At 34.9% G+C, this 23115-nt stretch overlaps 1 long non-coding RNA gene across 5 annotated transcripts; it reads right to left on the minus strand.

The window, feature by feature from the left end:
• Nucleotides 1-1512: 1512 nt before the first annotated feature.
• On the minus strand, nucleotides 1513-20254 carry LOC149544031 (uncharacterized). 5 transcript variants are annotated; one of them, XR_016355261.1, is made up of 5 exons: nucleotides 19985-20233; nucleotides 19801-19862; nucleotides 19556-19674; nucleotides 15693-15736; nucleotides 14675-15411 (listed from the first exon to the last, which is right to left on the minus strand). It is a non-coding gene; the product is annotated as an uncharacterized LOC149544031 (long non-coding RNA). The 5 variants fall into 5 exon arrangements; XR_016355262.1 differs by lacking the exon at nucleotides 19556-19674 and having other exon boundaries at nucleotides 19985-20252; XR_016355263.1 differs by lacking the exons at nucleotides 14675-15411; nucleotides 15693-15736; nucleotides 19556-19674 and adding an exon at nucleotides 1513-2002 and having other exon boundaries at nucleotides 19956-20225.
• Nucleotides 20255-23115: the final 2861 nt, after the last annotated feature.

The following is a 23115-nucleotide window of genomic DNA, read 5'->3' on the forward strand; positions in this document are numbered from 1 at the left end:
CAAGAGTACAGTCGATAGGTGTCCATATCTAGCATCTAAATCAAGATGAATTGCAACATAGAATTGAAAATTGGCAAAAGGGAAAAAATATATTGTAGCAACTTTGAGGCAATTTTGTTTTGTAGAAATCAGCTGGAGCACTCCTCCATCTCTGTCAGCACATCAACAACCCTGTTGTTCGAGTTCTTGTAATAAACATATCCTCGGCCTTGACCCCCCTCTCTCTATATGGGGGATTGAGACATTTTTTCACAACTATTGAACATTTATTAACCAGTAACAACTCGACCCCCACGATCTAATCATACACCCACTCTTGCATTTTGGCTGGATGGTTTCAATAAATTCTGAGTGGCAAGCACTGTGTTTAATTGAGTAAAATGACTTCGAGAGGAACTAAGGACGCAAGATAATTGCTTGATTTACTTTGCACAAGCTTATAATTCTCCTCTGCAGTATGCAAGCAGTGTGCACAATCTAACGCCAAACAAAGATTAATGTAATTCCTCCACTCATGTTAGTTCCATCAATATGCATAGAAAAGAGCAGCAAGATTTAACAAGATCAGAATACAGTTGTAGTCTGGTTTTTAATCTAATTGATAACTGTAAAAACTATTTTTTTATGAGCCCTTTTGATGTCTGCATAAGCAATTCCTTTTTCAGAAGGGATAAAGATTTCTTCTTTAGAGGTGGGATTTTTTCCTTATTGTTCATACACTAGAAAAAAATCCCATAAACTGTAGAACAAAATCTAGATTTAGTAGTAATTATTCCTTAAAGACAATAGATAATTCTTGTGAACTATGTTAACATCAAAGTCATGTACACTATCCCTCTCCTACATAATAAGAATTGGCAACCAACTTCATCCTGGACCTTCTAAACACCCCTTCCTACTTGTGTAAGAGAGGAGAGTAATATTCATTTCACTTATGCTTGAAAATAAAAGGAAAAGACTGAGAAACACAAGATTTTCCTTACCTTTGGGTTAGTACTTAATTTCAATTCCATGTCTCCAATCCCTACTCTTTAGAAGGCATTGAATTCTACAAAAGCATTATGAGGTAAATGAAGAAATTCTGAGAACACTATTTTCTCATCCATTGTAGGAGAAATTATAGATTTGGCAGAGAGCAGATTCCTTAAAAATAATGCATAGTTCTTCTGAACTGCGAAAATCCCACATTCACGTAAACTATCCCCTTCTACATACTCAGAATTGGAAACCATTTTCATCCTAGACCTACTAAAGAACTCCTCCAACTTGTGTAACAGTATACTCATTTCACTTTGCTAACGAAATAAAATAGGGAAGGACTGGGAAACACAACTTGGTCCTTAGACTTGAGGAAGATGAATTCTTCTAAAACCTTTGAGGCAAATGAAGAAATTCTGAGAACACAACAATTTCCTATGAGTGAAATCTTTTGGAACTTAAAAATTAGACAGTGATCTTAAGAATCTAAATCGTCAAATTTAAATTTCAAACTATTCATCATTTTAGTAGATTAGTGAAGCAAGCATGCCAAGAAAGTTTGCCATGCTTGAATGAGATACTCATTTTGATTAAAAGTGGATGTAAGTTTGATGAACAAAACAATCAACAGGAAATTTAAGCCCATCTCATAAGTGCAATTGAGGAAAGATACATTTTAATTGCCAACAGCACAAGCAGTGATCAATGAGCTACCAGAATTCATATCAACCTCATATTTACTCTCATGTTTGAGATGAAATCATTCCAGTTTACTCTGTACACTCAAATATATAAAAGGTTACAAAATATTTTCACATGTAGGAGGGAAGAAATATTGAGATTGAATGAAAGTGTGTAGAACTCCTCTACAACTATCCTCTTTGAATGTTCCAAATTTAAACCACCAAGGCATTCCCTTATCCTTCTTTGCTTTGTGAACTTGTAGTGTATTGTCTAGGAATACTGCAATTATTAGTGCAATTGTTGGTGCTGAATTGGAAACTGTGTTTGGAAAATCGTTGAACTGCCATCACACAAACAAATTCAAGTTGCATGATTAAATGAAATCAGACATTGAAGTGTCATACAAGTTTTGATGAATTGGGACTAGGATGTTAAACTCACCCATCTGGCTCTTAACTTCGTGAACCAAGAAGGTTGAGGAAGAATATTTACAGTATGATGTGCAAGTATGTATTAACTAGGGCTGGAATACAATAATCAGAAACAGTAACCTGAAAGCATAATAAATTCATCGGCTTGGTATTTATTGAATGCTTTTAGACTTGTAGTGTATTGTCTAGGAATACTGCAATTATTAGTGCAATTGTTGGTGCTGAATTGAAAATCGTGTTTGGAAAATCATTGAACTACCATCACACAAACAAATTGAAGTTGCATGATTAAATGATATTAGACATTGAAGTAGCATATAAGTTTTGATAAATTGGGACTAGGATGTTGAACTCTCTTCCATGTGGCTCTTACCTAGGTGGACCAAGAAGGTTGAGAAAGAGACCATATTACATTTGCAAGCGTATTTACAGTATGATGTGCAAGTATGTATTAACTGGGGGTGGAATAGAATAATCAGAAACAGTAACCTGAAAGTGCAATAAATTCATCATGAATTAATAGTGGCTAAGTATTTATTGAATGCTTTTGGAGTACAATAGCTCACATTAATGCGGTTGAACACACAGTAGGATACCCAGGCTTACCATCAAGTTCTAGTGAGTCATGGAAGTCCCTGAGATCAAAATTGGAGATGCAATTTGTGTATGTGCAGAAGTACCTACACTTGCAGACATGAATATATGGAGTCAATACTAATATGTGTTTCATAGTTTTAGAAATAGGAGGATTAGTATGTAATACCTATGTAATTTACTTCTCTTTGCTTGGCTCGATGATACACTATGAAGATGTGTTGCAGTGACTTGTGCAACAAAGTTGTTGGAGGCAATTTGTTTCATTCTTTCTAATATTTGTAAATGGTTTACTGTGCATCTTTTTGTATCTATCGAAAGAGAAAGGTGGGTCAATGTGCAGTCCTTTTATTGATTTGATTCGTGACATGGCTGTGAATGTTAGACCCTAACGTTCTATTTTTCCAATATCAATTGTTTCTTTGTGGAGTGTGAGGCCTTGCGATTTGTGAATTGTGATAGCCCACACCATGGTGATTAGTATTTGCCTTCAGTTGCCTAGTGTAATTGGTGTTATCGAAACACATTTTGGATCTTGTGGATTCCACACTGGACCAAGTATAGTTGTCAACCCTTGCTATACTGTACATAGGAATGTCTAGCGGTTTGCAGTTAGGACTGTACACAATTTCAATGATGTTTCCAAGTGCTTCATTAACAAGGCCTGCTTGTGTCCATATGTTGACTATGAGAATTATGCATTGACTCTTATGCAAGAGCACATTTTTCACAAGTTGTTCTTCATCAGTACGGCCTTTTTTATTGTTGCAGATATTGATTGCGATGCTCATGGCAATTGGTTGTTGAGTTGTTTTAACATTATTCTATTTTGTGCAGTTGCAGTATCATTTGTGGCAAGAATATGGATTGAATTGTTCAATTATTTGCTTTCTTCATGCGATATGCGATGTTTGCATTGCATCATTAGTAGATCCCAGTCTTGCTACATGGGTTCAGCATTACGTATATTACTTAGTGCTTGTTTGAAGTGAAATTCTATTGGCACTTCACCTTGTTGGTGAAATATGGTGCGCAACGTAACAACTGTTGTGAATTCTCTCCAAATTGCAAGAGTGTCTGAGTGTGTTGCATATAGGGGTTTGTCCATTACTGGAGGTAGTTGTACAAGGTCTCCCGTTAGGATGATGGATCTTCCTCCAAAGTGAGTGGATTATTCAGTGGGAAATACTTTGCATAGCCTTGTATCAATCTTTAGAAGTAGCTTAGGGCATATGAAGCTCATCTCATCAATAAGGATGTACTTGATATACTTATGCCTTCTTGAAATGTTGTTAGTGCCTATCCATTAAGTGGATGCATGTCTTTGATCAAAATTTTGAGTGTTGAATGTACCATTGTTGCATTTATGTTAAATGCAGCTACTCCTATCGGCGCAAGTATTAGGATTTAGGGGCATTGCGTTTGAATGCTATCATTTAGTGAATGGAAAATGCATTTAGTTAGGTGTGATTTTCTAGTTCCAACTGGACCTTGGATTACCATGCATAGTGGGCGGGGCAAGTCACCTTTACAATGCTCTATAATAATGTTGAGGGCCTTCTCTTGGTCACTTGATAATGTATGATTGGGTGCATTGTGCTCTATTGGTATAGATATAGCCTCACAATCTTTGTTGGTCAGTACAAAGTTTGATGCAGAATCATCTAAATTGTGTGGTATAGTATGCTCTACCCAATAGTGATTATTGTCAAAGTCACGTCTTTCGAGCATTTGGCTATCATTGAGATTATTATAATTTGTATGACCCATTCACAATAGTACTTCACATTCTTGCATCTCTATGTTGTCTAATGACGTTATCTCATTCTCATTGTCATCATGGTCATATGTTGCAGAGGTGGGTTCTATGTTGCGGGGTACATGCCAAATAGTGTAGTCGTTTGAATTTAGTTGGTACCAGTTTACAATAATTGCATTTGATGTAAGTCCAATATCATTTTCAATGTTGCAAAAGTGCTTATATAGTAGCAAATCACTCCAACAAAACATTTCAAAATGTTGAGAATCTCTATCTAGAATACTATAGAGTTTGGGGTATACATTAATGATAGATGTATCTTTTTCTATCTGCCATTTGTCACCATGTCATTGTGTTGCATATGAGAATGTCCTAGCTGATTCGATTAATGTTATTGCTTCCATTCTTGGAGGTTGGCTCATATATGTTTGTAAGTAATTACTTTGTATGTGTGTACTATTTGCTTCTTGTGTGAACCAATGTAGCATCTTTCTGCCTACATTTAGGTTCATAAACGTCCTGTTGCATATGACCAAGGGAAATTTTTGTAGCATATGACAAGTTTCTTGAGCACTTATATTCCATTCTAGTACAAGTTCCATCATAAATTTCTAATACGCTTTGATGGTTGTTTCTACTAGTTGATTGTTGGTGGATATTCTGGTTAACATTTCTTTGCAGGTCTCTGATTTTTTTTTGCTTTTGCTGCATATTTTGCTATATACTTGAGTACTTGGTCTTGTGATGTTACTACTTGGCAATCAATGTTTTCCTTCCATATGGAAAGCATTTTAGGGTTATGTACATTGAGTATCTCATCATTTCTTGCAAGTTCATATTTTGTTTTACCTACTTCATCATGCGTCAACATTGAGTAGGCTTGTTCTATCCAAGGTGCTTTTTATTGGCACTCAGTTGTTTGACCCTTTTTCTATAAGCATGTCCCCTCCCTACATTTAGTGTGTCTTTGTACTTGATTAAGAATTTCTATGTAATCTGTAAAGCCATTTGTTGTAAGTATGTTGGTGTTGTCCAGGAGACAAGGATCATCATTAGGAGACCAGTGTATTGTATTACTCCTTTTTGTTGCTTCACGTGGGTTCCATGTGGTGATGTATACATCAAAGAATTTTCGTGTTTCCTCTACATGGCAACATTATTATTCCAGTCAATATTTATCATATCTGGGGCATTGCTTAGCCAAATAAACCCATAAATATGTGTTGTGCCTCGGCCTTGCCATTCATATCTGTGCTAGTATTCTTTTAACTGAAACAATTTTTCAATTACTTTCTCATGGAATATTGTAAAGCACTAGTGTAGGTACAATGATGTTAGGTGGGGGTTGTTGATCACATTCTCTAAGCATTGTCACCCCAATTGTTGATGCAGTCTGTTGTCACTTGAGAGAATCTTTTGTAGGTCTGGCCATTTTGTATCAGTGGTACTGAGTATGAAGAATAGAGTAGGTGGGCCCAGCTAGTGGATCATGTTGGAGAGTTCTTTACATCTTGTGTTCCATATGGTCATGTGCCCCTCATGGTAACACTGTAGTGCATAAGCTCTTAAGCTAATTGGTTGTCAAGAAGCATGTTCATATGGGCTCGTAGGTCAAACATGTTTGTTGGCATATTTTCTTCGGCATTTTTCTTTATAAATATTGAGGTTAAGTTTTTGCTACAATGTCTCATCATTAGATTTAAGACAAAGTAACAAAACCTTGGATGTCTTCCAAATTTTTGGTCATGAAATTAGAGTAGGTGTACAATATATTCATGTATTTTGACTTCTTTTAGTCGTGGTTGTATTTGGAGCACAACACCATTTGGGAACAATGTTAGGAATACCATATCGAGTAGTCTTGTTGTGTCATATTCATTGATCGGTGAGGATGCTATGGCAGGCCAATCAACTGTGTCAACATTTTTTTTGTGAGATCTAATGTTTCTTTGATAACATCTAGCTCTCACTACTTATTCTGTAGTGTTGAAATAAAGGATGATGTATTTGTTGTGGCATTATTTGTGGATTCTTCTTCACTTTCTACTTCTGTTTGATTATTTGTTAAGTTATCGGTTGTTCTGATGGTATGAAGGGTGTCTGAGATGTCAGTTCTTCTCTCTGGAAGTTGTGCTAGGTGGTCAGCGTTGATATATACATATCGATATAGTGGATCATTTTTAATTTAATATTCCAATTCTTCTCAGACATGATTCCTACTTACATAACACTCATAGGAGTGCCCTTTTTCATTAGACCTGTAGACTATGAGGACATCTAAATATTGAATTTTATGGGGAAGCTATTTTGCTATGTTGCTAATATCTAGGGGAAAACTTATTGTATGGCTACAATACTTATATTGCCCTCCCATAGCATGTGTAACCTACAAGATTGGGCTGACCCTAGCAATAAGAATTTATTCTACTTGAGTCAACCTTGCTAGAATAGTTGGTTGCTCTCCTGGATACATGTTATTTAGCTATGTAAACTGGTGTGTAGCACACTCGCTTTGGCATCTTTTGGATGTGACTATTGAGTTTTTAGACTAGTAAGCCATCCCTGGGTATGATTCTTTGTAGATGGTGCATGTTTTTAATGTGCCCAAGGCATCTATTCTACTTCAGAATTTTTGTAGTGCCTCTTTAAACTTAGGATTGTTGGTGAAGATGTTTGATGGGCTTTGTATAGTTTGGGGTCCATATTGCTATGCGGTCCTTTGTTTTTGCTTGATCTTTTTACATGGACATATGTCTTCTTTATGTCATGCGTAGTATGCTCTACTTCATACATGGCATTGTTGTCACTTGAGCTCAACATTGTCTTTTGGATCCATTCTATCAATTGCACACAAAATTTGGCTTGAAGCATTATTACTGTAGCAGTATTAGTACTGTTTAATTTCAACATACATAATTCTAAGCAAGCATAATAATACTGTTTAATTTTGACATACATGATTATAAACAGGCATAATGATATGAAGTAGTATAAAATTGACTATTTGAAAATAGTAGGTCTATTTGACTCGTATATTGTATTACCCATTCAATAGTGAGAGTGTGAAAATATCAAAAGTTGTATATGCTCTAACTGTAGCTTCAAGACTACCTATTACTATGACACCGACAATGTTAGTAACATATGTTACATCTATTTCCTTAATTTTCTTTTGTTCTGTTTCAATGGACTACTTGTACAGTAGTCTCTTTAACAACAACATGTATTAATGTATCATCAGTAGCTTAGCTCTCACTTGTATAGACATTAGCTTATGATAGAGTAGTACAATAGTTAGGTTATTACAGCAGAGTGATTATATAGTTACATGAAAGTAGCTGTGTAAGCATTATCCTACGACAAGACTAAGGTAGTGGAATAATTACAAACATTACATTGTAGATGGCAAAAAAGTAGTATATGTAAGATAATTTCTGGCTAGGACATAGTTAGTTGACTAGTCTACAACACAGGGTCAAGGTAGTTGGCATCATACACAACTTGGGGTTGTACAAATTCTTTTGACATTGGGTATATTTCATCAAACCAATATACATGCTCAAATCTACAACATTGAAGTCCCAAGATGCCCAAATTAGAATGCAATTTTTGGGAAAAGAGACAATCTATATGTGTCCATGTTGGTATTTTCTTAATGGTGATTGTTTGTATCCTCTCTTCTATTGGTAGGGTCAAGTAGACTCCTTCTGGACCCCACCTTTGTACTAGCTATTGATTCCACATTGTGTTCAAACTAAAGGCAAATTGTAGCCTAAATATCTCACCATGGTAGTGCAAACTACCTAATCCTAAAGTATTGTTTGGGATCTCTACAACATTTGTTCTATCCACATTTCATTCTAGCTTGTAAGTAACCATGCTCTAATTCATTTTCTATGGATGTTGATTCGAACCATATCTTAGTTGGAACATAATGCATGTTCATTAGATTGCAGGTACTACAAGTCAGCAATTCTCAAATACTCGGGTCTGTAAATATATGGTCTAAATTGCATTGCAATGGCTGTTGATATGTGATCAATTGTCTTTGTGCCAATGCTTGTTGTCCGAGTATAGAGATGTATTGCTGTTCACTATAAGTACTGTATGGACCTATGTGTTCAATGACTTCAATTGTCACATTAGCCCTGCGTCGCAACATTTCTGGGCACAAGGTCAGCAATATCATTTTATTTGATATTATGTACACATACAGTAAGCTTATGTAATCACTTTTTGCAATGAACAATAAGCCAATGAATAGTCTTAAAATATAATTGAACTTATTTTGTGGAAGTAGTGAAGCTAATTTTCAAGGACTGGCCAAACTTCTAAACATAGAAAGCAGCAAACATAAATTTAATTTATAGATAACAGGATCCATTAGTGTAGCACCTTTGTAGGATTACAGATTTCCTAGAAGACCAGGGGCTTGTCTGGACAATATAATTTTTCTAATATCTTAAAGCCTATGGTGTGTGTGGAGCTTTTCTTCAACAACATTTTTCAAGAACTTGTCAAGAAAAAAAAACAAATTCTCTTCTTCCTTTTATTTGTTTTTAGGGATTTTTCACTTTTTCAATAAGGGCTAGATTCAAACAGAGGTATTTTGTTGAAGCCCAAACTCCTATGGGGATTTCATCTATAGGAGAATGCAATTTAAAATTTACAAATTTGTAGTTTTGAGTTTGATTAAACTCTTTTTTCTAATATTGTTGTTTATAATTAAATATGTTCATTACCTCAATGATAACAGTTTGTTTGGAAGAAATCTACAAATGGAAAAATGTGTATTATCATTACCCCTCTCTGAAATGAAGGATTATTCTTCCATATCGTTCGCAGCCCTTGAGGGTTTCTCTGCTTGTGTTATTGACATGAGATGAATGAGGACTGGTATTAGATGTTCTTGTTTATGTCAACGTATGAAAGCTGATTGCTTGATCAGATATAAGAGAAAGTTTCAGCTCAAGGGTTTTGCCTGTAGAGGCTATTAGCAACATGTAGGTACAAGGTGATAGGTTACCTTGTTCAATATGAGTTCAAAAGAATTCTTAATGACTGTGTGGAGGTTTTACTGTAGTTCTATAATTTTTAAAATTGGGTAACTATTGATTTCTAGCTTTAAAATATTGAATTGTTACAAGTTCATTTATTGACGGATTGTGGAAAAGGGTTGTCATCCTGAAGTATTCCATTTGAATCATAAATAAGATTATCCATTTATACAAACTTACTAGTATTTTTCTGTAGCACATTTTCAATGGAACCATATCTCTGATATTGTCTTTAACTATGAAATATATATCCTCTTGAAGTTTGTATGGGGTGTCTATTTACACCATGTTGGACCACTACATTTAAAAACTCTTCACTAGGGTATGTATCTTATGTACATGACACCAAAAATTAGTTTAAATTTAATTATAACTCCATTAAACCTTATAGTCACTTAAGAAAAGGTGAAGCAGTTCCTATTAACAGACTCTTGCAAATGATAATGTCTGAATACCTGAATAGTTTAATATAAATCAGTATATCTATGTTCAATGCATATTTATGAAGAGTTAATGAGATCATGTTTTATATCTAGCATCATTTGACTCCAATAGAGGCCGTGGAAAATGAACAACTTCACAAGATGGTCCAACAACCTTGGTTCTTTTAACTATTGTACTCTACATTGTAAATCTCAAAGTTGTACATTTTATTAATGGAATAATACCACAGATCACAAAGATTTACATTTTATTATGAATTTAGTAGTTTATTACAACTCATTATGCTGTTCTAAAAACTATACATATAGCACTTTCAATTTTCTGCAGCATATTGGTTGTAATTGCAAAATAGAATAGAATATTCCACTATTTTATTTTTCTAGGATGTACAATCATAAGCACAAACTCAATTACAACATGAAGATTTATATAACGAGTTGCAATATTTCAAGTTCTATGTAATGATGGTGAATTCAATCTCATCAAAATGCTTGATTCAATTGCAACGTTGTGACATGCTATACACTATACATAGAATATCAGAACAAAGTGTAGTTGGACTTTTCTTTTTTCTTTTTTTTGGCATCTAGTTGATATTCTTCATGCTAGTGGGATAGTTCATAGTTCGGCACTGATTTCACAGATTTCTTCTATGATTCTATTACTCTTACCTGCAAAGTCTAGGGACTCTACTTGAACGATGCAAGCCTTCAGTCGTTCTTTGTTGTCATATGTTTGCATCTGACATGTTACAATAAATATGAACTACTTATTTAATATGCCCTTGATAACTTGTTGTGGTCTATCTTCCACGTCTAAGTCTTCCAGTTCTAGCAATTCATTTGTAGCCATTCCTATCAGTTGTGTTGTTCCTTTGTTGAATGTTGTTACCCATAGCTCTCTAGTATGGTATTTTAATTGTATATGGGCCATGTAGCTGTAATTGCATTCTGTGAAGTATTTATCGCATTTCCCACAGTACCATTCATCGCCCTGATTTTCAGTCAATTTTTTTTGCATTGCTTTCCTCTTGCTTGGTTGGGGCAAGTTGGGTAGGAGAGCTTGATTGTATTGATCTCTAGAGTAGTTGCTCTTAAAATGCATCTTATAGCATGAGGTGTTTTCTTGGTCTGTTCATGTATGTCACTAATTTTCATCTTCATTACTGGAGGAGGTACTAACATGTATCTGACTGATGTTTGACCATCATCATTCACATTTTCATCGAACCATAATTTTAATTGCTCCATTTATGGTGTCTGAACATTGAGCATTAGATGCGTATAGCTTGTAGTGCTGATTAGTTTGCCATTGAATTCTGTAACATGACCACCTTTGACTACTAGAATTGTGGTTTCCTGTAAATAGTACTTTTTTTGCATTTCACCACCCACTCGTTCAACTGCTAGTCCCTAGAGTGTTACATTAATTGGTGTACGAGTCATATCAAGTAACTATATAGTATGTTGTGAAACTTCTATTTCATTAGCTCTTCTTATTTTATAGGTTGGTTGTACACATATAACATTCCCCATGACATCAACCACAGAGTTGTCGGGCATGCTTGAAATGAGGTCAAGTGGTTTGAAGCAGAATTGATGGCTTGGGATGGTGCGGTCATCTTCACATGGTATTAGTTTTTAGTTTTCTTGTAGTATCACTTCCAATCCATATTTCAATTCGTTGTACAATTTATTTGTAGGTTTTATTGTACCTCTAGATAGGGACATACGTGCAACCAACTTGTACTTTCTCGTAATAGTTGTTTGCTAAATTGTTAACGCAACACACATGAGTTTTGGTGCCATCGCTATCTATTACATCGACGTTGAACATTTGGCCTGCTCCTCTTTGTGTCTTGTAGTGATGCATTTCCTTCTTCATAGTTACACGGACCTTGATGTTCCACCATGGTTGGTATGGATTTATATTCTATATCAGTATAATTGCATCTGACATGTCTTCGAGTGGTCGTGGCAGCGTGAGGCTAAAGCGACATTTTCGTTGTTCATGGGTAGCTAGCTGCTCTTCAATTGTACTTTTCTGTTTGTTTTTTGCAGTGGGAGCTTTAATGGTGATCCAATTATATCATGAGTTCGATGTACCACTTCCAATGCAAGAATAATTATCCACCTTCACATTGACACAATATGAGAATAACAACATTATATTTTGCATTGAGCTAAGTATGGGAGGCAAGAATACCATTTGTATGATTTCTTATCTTACTGGGATGTATTTGTTGCTGACAAGGTGTATTTTGATAGTTGTATGATTGAGCCAATTGTGATTTCTCCAAGAGTAATTTTCTCATTGTACTTTGTAGGCAGTGAAGCTTGGTGCACGTGTACCATTTGAAATGTCTAACATATGGCATTCCATTTCGATTAGGTCTTCTTGAAGTTTATTGGTTGAAAATATTTGCACGGTAGGTGACACAATTTTGTGTCCAGCACTCAGCTAACCTATGGCATTTGGTGTCAGCATGTCCATAATGCCTTGTTCTTTGGTTGGCCCGGTTGTTCTGAAATGTGGAGTGGATATCAGCAAGTAGTCACACTTATGATAGAAACCACTCTAATTATGAAATATTGAATTATATGTTTTGGAAACATAGCAAAATTCAACACTCTATTGAGAGTTGAAACTTGAGGAATTGAACGACACATGTTTTTCATGCAGAATCCTTCATATATCGCAGATACTAACACAAATGAAATGAATCACTCTCATTGAATTATCACACATAGTTTATATGTTTAGCAAAAAAGGAACTGTCTTAGACATAGAATTCTACATGTTGATATAAATGCATAGATATGCTGGAGAAATCGTGAGAAGTCTCTGATGTAGTAGTGGGATGTTACCCAGCTACAAGAAGAATTCAACCCTATATTGAAAGTTGTAACTTGAGGAATTGAACAACACATGTTTTGCATACAGAATCCTTTGTATATCGCACATGCTAACACAACTGAAATGAATCACTCTCACTGAATGATCACAGACAGATCATATGTTCAGATAAAAAAGGAACTATGTCAAACACAGAGTTATATAACATACTTTAAAACTAAAAAACTGAGAGCTAAAAGCCATAGACTTCCTATAAGAGGAATGGAAATTGTTCATCTCTGCTACAATGCCAAGGATCTATATGAGGTCTATCATGGGTTTTGTTAGATAATCTAAAATTTGGAATTTACCGTATGTATTGCTTTTATTTCGCATTCCTAGCATACACTGTAAATGTAAAAGGATCAAGCTTGAAAACATTGGTTTTAGGGTATAGTAGATATTTCTAAATTTGTAGTAGAGGTAAAAATATGGTCAAGATAGCATAATATAAGGGAAGGGAAATCAGTTATTGTATTGTTTGGCACTGCCCATTGTAAATTGAACATTGCTCTCACCGAGGTAGTCTAGGGCTATATGAGTTTTTTTAACTCAAAACTCTGCTTTAGATTGCGCATAGATCAATGCCATTTAAATATGATTTTATGTGAATTATAGGCCCAAAGATAATGTTCAACTTATGCATTTGTTAGTATATAAGGAATAGTTTGGAGAACTGATGCAACACTGGCCCCTGAAGGTTAACATTGTTTACCAGCTAGACTATACAAACATGGACCTTTATCCTATACTCAATAGGTTGCCTAGTAATGATTTCTTAAGACCTTTCTTCTTCACTCTGATATACTATACTCAACAAGCTGCCTGGTGATGATTTCTCAAGACCTTTATTCTTTAGAAAAAACTCTTGATTCGGTAATGGACTATAGGACAGACCTTGTGTTTAGGCAGTGATGGATCACTTTCACATTTTTGTCATTCAAGCACGGAGAGGGATATTTCAAAATATTTATTATTGTAACCAATAATATAATTTATGGCTGCCTAAAATTTGAAGGTTAGCTTGATCATTTTTGTGTAAAATGCAGACCAGAATAGAAGCAAAGTTACATTTTTTACATAAATATACCATGACATTTAGGTAAATAGAAGAAGCTCTTATTTTATCTACCTGGAGATTATTTCTAGAATCTTAGTTGTGAAAATTGGTTAAATTCTGTCACATGGAGAGGATTATTTATTATTAGTAAAGAAGACTACAAATAGGACATCTGAAAACAATCAAGTCCTATGACAAGAAGAGTTGAACTCATTTAGAGTACTCCCAAATAAGCAGTGTAGGGGATACTTCTCACCAAGAAATATAAGTGAAAGAACAAGGCTGAGTGAATTCATCACTCAGAAAAACAGTGAGCTTATCAACAAGAAATACAAGAAGAAAAAATCATGGCTCAGTCCTACATAGCAGGCTGCTCATAACATCCAAAACTAAAGCCCATATGGCACCAAGCTCTACCGTCACAATAGACATCACTATAAAAGAAAATGACATGCTCATTTGCATTCATATTGTACTATTCACATAGTACAGACATGTAATGTAAAAAATGCAACAATATCAAGTCCCTACGTGGCTCTCAAGTTGCTTCATATTGAAATTGAACCCACTATTTGACTGCCCTATTTATGCTTCTACATTTTGAATACATATTTACTAAGCCATTTGCATCCTCTATCTTCTTGGTGCATGATAGTTGAAAAAATGTCTGCAGTACTCGCCATGAGATTAAGTTAGAACCATCATTATGAATCAGCTTATCTTAATTTAGTACAGAGTCATTTTGCAAAGAAAAATCATTTCAGAACCATTTACAGACAGAAGAAGCTGATATATATAACAGAGTTGTACATTACTATTTGTACATCTTACTAACGTTACTATGTATTTACATACTTGTCGGTATGTCATATGGATATTTAGCTTACACTTGCTACCGCTTTACATATTTGCGTGGATGTGGTATCACTGTTTCAAGAATTCAGTCGTACAAGATGAGACAATATTGTTTTTACATTTCTTGGAGATTTGCAGGGTTGGTCTTGACTACATTTGTACAATTATCCTTGCATTTATCGACAATTATGTTTATAGGCACTCAAATCTGGGGGTGCAGCATTTTGGGGTATACTATCCTAGCCATCATTTAGGTGGCCATTTTCTATTTAAATAACAGTTAAATGCTTGTTTCCATATGCCCAACATGTCCATGTCATAGAACTTTCCATGTACAATTTGACGCGATGACTTCTGGAAGGCATCTGCCACATTGCACAATAGCATGTTGCATTCTTTCGATGGTAATGGTGCTAGCGGTCTCCATTATGCTAGACACGCACCTGATGTCCCACACAATGTCTTCAGAATATCGCACAATGTTGCAACAAACTTCATCGATTTCATCGTTGCCCTGTGCATATTGGTGTACGGGTGCAGAGCCCACCTTCGATTCTGCATCGTTATTGTTTCCATGTGCCTTGTTGTCACTCTCTGGACTGGTGTTGGAGATGGTAATGACATCAATCTGCATCTTCTGATGCCACTGCATGGCTAGATCGTTGAACGTACAAAAGTAGATTAGACTACTGAATGTAGTTGGATGTTTGAGAAAAGCATATTTGTTGAGATCTTTTATGCCCAAGAGGCATGTCTTTCAAGCAAGGATGGAGATAGGATAGTCAAAGAGGAAAAGCAAGCAAAATACTGACATCTTACATAACATATATTCTCATAAGCAATGACATGATAAACAAAGATCCAAATGATTGATAATCACGTATGCCAAAAATTTGGTCATTTTCTGTTTGCAGAATACCTAAGTGTGGACAAACCTGAATTTATGATAGTTTGTAGTCTTCTGTTGATTGCAGAATACCTATGTGCGCACAAAGATGAAGTTATGATAGTTTTTATTGATCTCGTAGATAAAATCATAAATATCCATCCCAGAATTTACAATACTCATACCCAAAGCAACTATGTACCATTTTCTTGAGCAAACATGGAGAACGAGACAAACAAGCAAAAAAACCATGTTGAAATTGTTTGAACAGTTTGAAAAACTATCTATCAGCAAGAAAAGCGAGCAAATTAGAATTGGAAGCACTCCTTAGGAAAAGTTCATTGCCAATTGTTTATAGGCAACAAAAATTGCTTATTTCTGTTTCTTGTCATTTTTCAGGATACGAACATTTTGTTCCATTAAATTAGTGAACTGCTAAAGATTAACTTGATTGAGTGATGGCAAATGGGACAACATTCGATCTTTTGAATCCTCTTCTACACATTGAGATGCTTTACATCTGATCTTTTGAATTCTCTTCTACACATTGGGATGCTTTACATCTCCTCTGTTTGGCTTACAATCATATTTCTTAGTTGTTAGGCGGGAAAGATCACTTTTTAGCATTTTAACTATCTATTGACCACGAATACTTTTGCAAACTTATTTGAGCTTAGTTTTGATATGTACCAGTAGGCTCAATAGTAAAATTCACCTTTTAGTATTCACTTATATTCCTCACAGCTGTTAAGAGTACTTTGCTCTCTGTTCATTTTAGTCCTCTACATAGGCACGTGGAATATTGGATATTATATGTTACTGAGCTTCCTTCAATATTTTTCTTGGCACCCATAATGATGGCCTTGACTAGACTCTTTTGGCATAACTTCAACAAGTAGTCAGGTTGTGCAACAGATGATGTTTATCATTGTAATTACTTATTGTTTCACTGTTGAACATTCAAAACATCAACATGGCAAACATGAATTCCCTTTCATCCCTTGGTCTCATGAATGTAGCTGTGCCCATACCACAAATGAGGTTTTTTTCTTTTCATACTAAGTAATGCAAAATGTTCATAAAATATATGCCCCACCAGTTGTGCTAAAATCCACCAGAGTATTTAAAAAATGAATTTAAGTTTCCAATAGAAACTAAAATGTCACAATCATGTAACAATATGTGTAATTTAAAGTGTAAATTTTTACTAGGCATTCCTATTACCATTTGTGTTCTTTGCCACTACAATAGGAGGTATATTTTCACTCCCATCATTTTTATGGGCTGTACCATCATTGGCAATCATTGCAGAAGCCTGGTCATCATTTTCAAAATCAGTTCTAATCTGCATATTCCTGATCACGAATGAACTCCCCTTGCAGAAGATAGAGCAATGATCTTTAGTTAGAACTCAATTGCTCAACCTAGGCACCTTAGAAGGAGGCAAGAGGGCGCTTTGGATTAATAAGTCAATGAATTAGAATTCATTTATGTAGGTGCATGGTGGCCAATCAGTGAACAACGATCATTCCTTCAAAGGTCTGAATCACTATGGTTTGGAGCTGATAATCCATATAATCTATATATAGATATATGGCCAACAAAATGCTACTGGGATTTGACTATGCCCCATCAGTCACAGTGCAGTTAATTAAACAAGCTCAGTTCATAGATTATCTTATCATTCCAACATCAACGCCAGAGCATCGAAGAAGTCACTAGTATCCATAGATTCTGAGACCAAAAATAGGGTTTTTGATTAATATCAAAGCGTCAAAACCAACCTATTTATTTGTTCAGTCTTTTGGCATGGACATTATAACAGGTTAATCTATCCTATTTTAAATCTAAATCTCTGGCCTTAACTTGTTATGGTTCAATTACCACTTACTAAGGCTTGAAAATACTGACATCCAGAAGATAAAATCCTCTTCTAATGATATTCAGGCAGAAGGAATCAAGAAGCAGAATTAAGTTTTAAAAAGAACAAACTCAATCTTCCAAATTCGTCTAGGAGATACAAAGCATAAAACAAATTTGTTCACCCAATGGAGAGCACTGTTCTGCAACCATGCCTATAAACGACAGATATTCTATAATGGGTTTTAGAATCAAGCAATGTGTTGAGATTTTTAATGGCTCAAGAGATCATTCAAACCAGACTTGCTCAGCTGAGAAAGAACGTTGTCCAACTTGTGACGGCTGATCTCTGAATTTCTTGAGATGGAATGATCTTTTTATTAATATTGGTCAATTCTTGGATGGCATCATCATTTATATAGAATTAATAATTATTCATTATAAAACATAGATGTTTTAAAAACTAACAAATAATAATAAAAATAATATATATGTGTAAGAGTATTATTGTTAATTAATTTTAAAATAATAATAGTTTTTCTGGTGGCTCATCTAGACACTCAATTTTTGGGTGCCGCTTTTGGAGCCTAGCATGAAAATAAACCAATATAATTTACATTCTCACTAGCTAGGACAAATGATGGTGGAAATTGATGTGGATGAACTCCCCTTGTAGAAGATAGAGCAATGATCTTTAGTTAGAATTCAATCACTCAACCTGGGCACCTTAGAAGGAGGCAAGAGGGTGTTTGGATTGATAAGTCAATGAATTAGAATTCATTTATGCAGGTGCATGGTGGCCGATCAGCTAACAATAATCATTCCATCAAAGGGGTGAATCACTAGGGTTTGGAGCTGATAATCCATATAATCCATATATAGAGATATGACGAACAAAATGCTACTAGGATTTGACTATAACCCCATCAGTCACAGTGCAGTAATTAAACAAGCTCAGTTCATAGATTAGCTTATCATTCCAGCATCAACGTCAGAGCATCGAAGAAGTCACTACTATCCATAGGTTCTGGGACCAAAAACAGGGTTTTTGAATAATATCAAAGCCACAGAATCAGCCTATTTGTTCAGTCTTTTGGCATGGACATTATAACAAGTTAATCTCTCCTATTTTAAATCTAAATCTCTGACCTTTGAGGGTTGTTGATGGTTCTGTTGTCTGTTAATGCTTTATTTTCAATGCCAGTTGAGTAGGATAAATTGACAGCACAACTTTGTCCTACTTTTGTGTTGCACCGCTGGTGTATAGAGTATGCATTTTTCCTTTTTTTGGATTATATATCATGCGAGCTGCCCCATTGGCAGTACTTAGCTATATTAAAATGACCTATATATATTAATAATACTTTTGTTAGCAGCAGTATCCAATGGTTAATACTTTTGTTAGCAGCAGTATCCAATGGTTAATTTTTTGAATATTTCCATCAATATAACTATAAATAGACGATGGTAGTTGTTGCAAAACTACGTACATTTGATAGCATGATATTACAATTGGCATTTAATAATGACAATTTGAGTTGTCTAAGCTCTTGACGCTGGTCTCCATTCCTAGATCCCCTCATTGTAATCAAATTTCTATGCCTTTATGTTCTTTTTCAGCTTGCCTGGCAAGCCAAAAATGGGCTTACAAACTGCCATTTCTTACATGGCATCTAGTAATATTTTAAATTCTCCATTCTTCCAAACATTAATGCTAATATATAGTTATGATTTATTGAACAGACATTTTTATTGAGAGTACTCTGATAAATCATTTGTTATAAGGTAAATTTCTGCCTTCAGTAAGGGAAAATATCAAGTTTGAAAAACATCTTGGCTGCCATACTCAAGAAAACACCTTTTGCTCAAAAAACCAAGTCATATATTACTCTAGGAAGCTATGATTACAGTATACTTTTACGGCATAGAAACCTGTGCCGGATCACTTAGACTTTATCTAATCATTTATCGGAAAAAATAACTGTTGCACAATTTCTCTACTTTTTGCTATACTCTGTGTACATATATCAATAGAATTATTGTTTCACATACCAGTGTAGCTTTCCCCTGCAATATAGAAATCTCGACTCTTATACTGTAGAAATCTTTCATACTAATTCAGAAGAAATGTGTACGCGTCTCGAGCTATTTACCCATGACAATCACAAAATCTATTTCATAGTTCATAAAGTGAAATACCAGTGTTATCATCGTTGCCATTTATAGGGAATCAATTAAAATTGCTTTCAATAAGACAAGAAAATACACAAACATGGAATTGCATAACGTCATCTTACCACAATTGTTCAGGAGAACTCCAAGCCGTTGTTGTCGGCCTCTTATACTCTATACCTAGCTCCTATAGGAAGCAAAAGAAAATGATCTAAGCAAGGCTGTTGAGAAGTAGTAAGCATGTAAACAGAATGGAAAGCAACCAGCAGAGGAACAATACCTGTTTAATCTGTAGCATATGAGTCATACCTTACACAAACCCCTCAGCAACCGAATTTATAGGAGACGTGGGCACTCGAACTGCTGTGGTTGGAGAAACGGTGCCCTACAGCGGTTATCCCATCAACTGATTAATGGTCTTTTGGTTGGCTCCGTAGCAACTGCGTAGCATCTTAAGCTCCCCTCTGGTGTTTAGTCAGCCGTGGAGCACGACAGTGGCAAGCCGGTGCCACCGGCGAAGTTCAGGAAATCCTGACAACCCTAGGGAAGTAGTTGCGTGAGGAAATGCCGGTGGGCTATCACCAAGGTGAAAGCCTATTAGCAATAAGTAAAGTGAATGATTAGGACTCTTATCACAAATATCTTTTTTCCCACTTCATCAAAGTTACCTTTAAATTCTCCATTAAATGCCTCAAAATAAAATGGAATAGTTTGCACAATAATTTTGGATGCGCTGTGCAGAAACTGAGATATGTGTATATTTAGCACCCTGAATAGAACGAATAAATTAGTCTTATATTAGTTTCGTGTAAAGCAGACAAATCCTTCCAAAATATCACTACCAAGTATGCCAGTTATCCACTACTAATAGAGTTTCGATGCTTAGTTTCCACCATTTCTTGGGATCATTCCATTTTTTTGGGAAAATCCTTACAAACTGATCATTGTTTTCCAAGAAATGAAGCCTATCGGCTTAATTATATGTTTTTATTCATATAATTATATAATTTTTAAATATATATAATTTGGAAAAAGAGGGGTAAAAAATTATTAAAACAGAAAGAAATACAAGAAGGAGAGCTCAACAAGGAGCTCTATCTTGAGCAACAAGTTCATCAAATTCTTGCACTATCTCAAAGGGAATTTGTTCCCTATCCATAATATTCGAGCCTGTAGCATGACTAGAAGCCCATTTGGCTAAATAATCAACAGCTCTGTTCCATTCACGAGGAATATAAGTAAACCTAATGAACTCAAAAGAGGTACAAAAGGGAATAATTTGATTAACAATAGTGGCCAGCTGCCAACTAACATCCTCAAGCTTCTGTGAGGAAAACAAATTCACCACCAGTTGGGATGAGACTCACAAATAATCTTGCTCCATCCCCACAAGCAACATTGTTCCACATTATATAAAATAGCCTGAGCCTCTATGAGATTGATAGTGTAATCACTCTTATGTATTAAGAAAAAGAATTTAACGTCACCATAACTGCAATGAGCCACTCCCCCAATACCAACAAGCTCTGGATTCCCTCTGGAAGAACCATTAGTGTTAAATATATATAATTATAGAAAATAATAATTTAGAATTAGAAATTGAAAAATAATAATAATTTAAATATTATTATTTTATATATAGATTGTTAAATATCATTTTATGAATGTAAATTTTATTAATATTATAACATATGGTTTTCTACTTATGGTGCAGGATGGGGGGGAGGGTGGGCTAAACTAAAAGGTGTGAATCAAGATCTTTAACACTTATACCACTTCAAATATAAACCGTATTTAACTAAATGTACACACACCACATTAACCTTAACCTTAGTCATGCATCATCATGTAATAAAATGTAATATAAAATTTAACATCTAAAATCACATAAACAAGTAATCAACATGACACAAGATTTGATAATGTAGAAACCCTCCAAGGTGAAAGTAAAATTGGGATGGAGATGACACCCACAAAAATTTTAGTACAACACAAATAAAGTGTCTATTGTAGCTACAATTTTAATCACTTTTGATGATCTATCGTATGAGGGGCCTACTCTACCAAAATCATGTGTGATTGTTAAGTCTACTTGTAAAAATGATTTCAACATCACTGAAGTGGTTACTTTGTTAAGACATTTACAATAGGACTGTTAGGACCACTTTATTAAGAAATTTACTTGATACTCTAGTTAGAATATAACACACCTTGATCTTTTAGTTTGCACTAATATGTTAATAACATATCATTTATATCTAAATTATAATCATCTCACTTTTATTGATCTCCAGTAACTCCTCACTACATAACTCAATTGTCTTAATCCTTCACAACATGATGATTCTTCTTTAGCTTCCTATGCATGCACTCTTATAACTCGCAACAATAATTTTCTTATAACCTTTATTTTATGGGCTCCATTTAGCCCCCTTATATTGTAGGATATTATCTTCCATTCTTTTTAACGGAGCACTCCAAAATGGTTCTTTGGCTCCCATTAGCCAAATTCCTTCTAGCCTCCTCTTGCATGGTTTGGTTTGAACTCTTTCCATTTGTTATTCCACCTAAATAGATGAAATTGGAATATGTATTACTATTTCAATTTTTTGATGAATAGACATTTTTACTATCAAAATCCTTCACATTCAAAAAAATATCAAGAGATGAGTTACCTTGTGGAACAAACTTGCATGAATGTTTGTTCAATGGAGCCATTCCCTCCAATACTAGAAAAAACTCTAGCACTAGCATCCATTGTTGGGCTAGAGAAGGTCGCGGCCATTAAAAACTAAAAATAGTCTTGCAGTAAATGTGGTCTGATAGAAAACATTAACCAGCAAGGATTCAGGTGGAAGCCATACAAACCCTAGGAGAGCACATCTTTTATCTGATCTTCCTATTTCAATTTTATTTATTTTAGAAAACGTAAATTTTTGAGTCTATGAATTCCCCATCAACTTCTAGCTAAACCAAATAAGAATAGGAATATGTACCCCCATTTTGAATTCAAGAATAAGTATTCATATTCCCATATTTATATTCCTATAGCCAAATAGACCCTTAGGTATTAGAAAATTGAAAAAACCACGATGAGAGGCATCTCTTGGACACATACAAACTTTCTCAGAAATTAGATACAAGAGTGAATTGAAGGACTTTGTGTGGGTTGGTTCTTTTGCAGAGAAACTAAAATAATCATAGGTTCTTTCATTCACATCTCTGTATATTAATTACTTTTCTAGTTAAGTGTGCATGGATGCATTTTCATTATAGAACTGCAACTCTTTATACTAATATGGACAACGGTGTAGAAAAAATAAAAATAAAACTAAGAGCAAAGAGTAGAAGCGCAAAACATATTGGAAGAGAAAATATTTTTATTGATTGATAGATTGCAATGCAGTTACCTCTCTCTCTATATAGAGACATTTGCATTT

The sequence above is a fragment of the Cupressus sempervirens genome, chromosome 8, assembly GCF_028749045.1.
Source record: "Cupressus sempervirens isolate cs-2001-9-10 chromosome 8, ASM2874904v1, whole genome shotgun sequence".
Taxonomy (NCBI): Eukaryota; Viridiplantae; Streptophyta; class Pinopsida; order Cupressales; family Cupressaceae; genus Cupressus; species Cupressus sempervirens.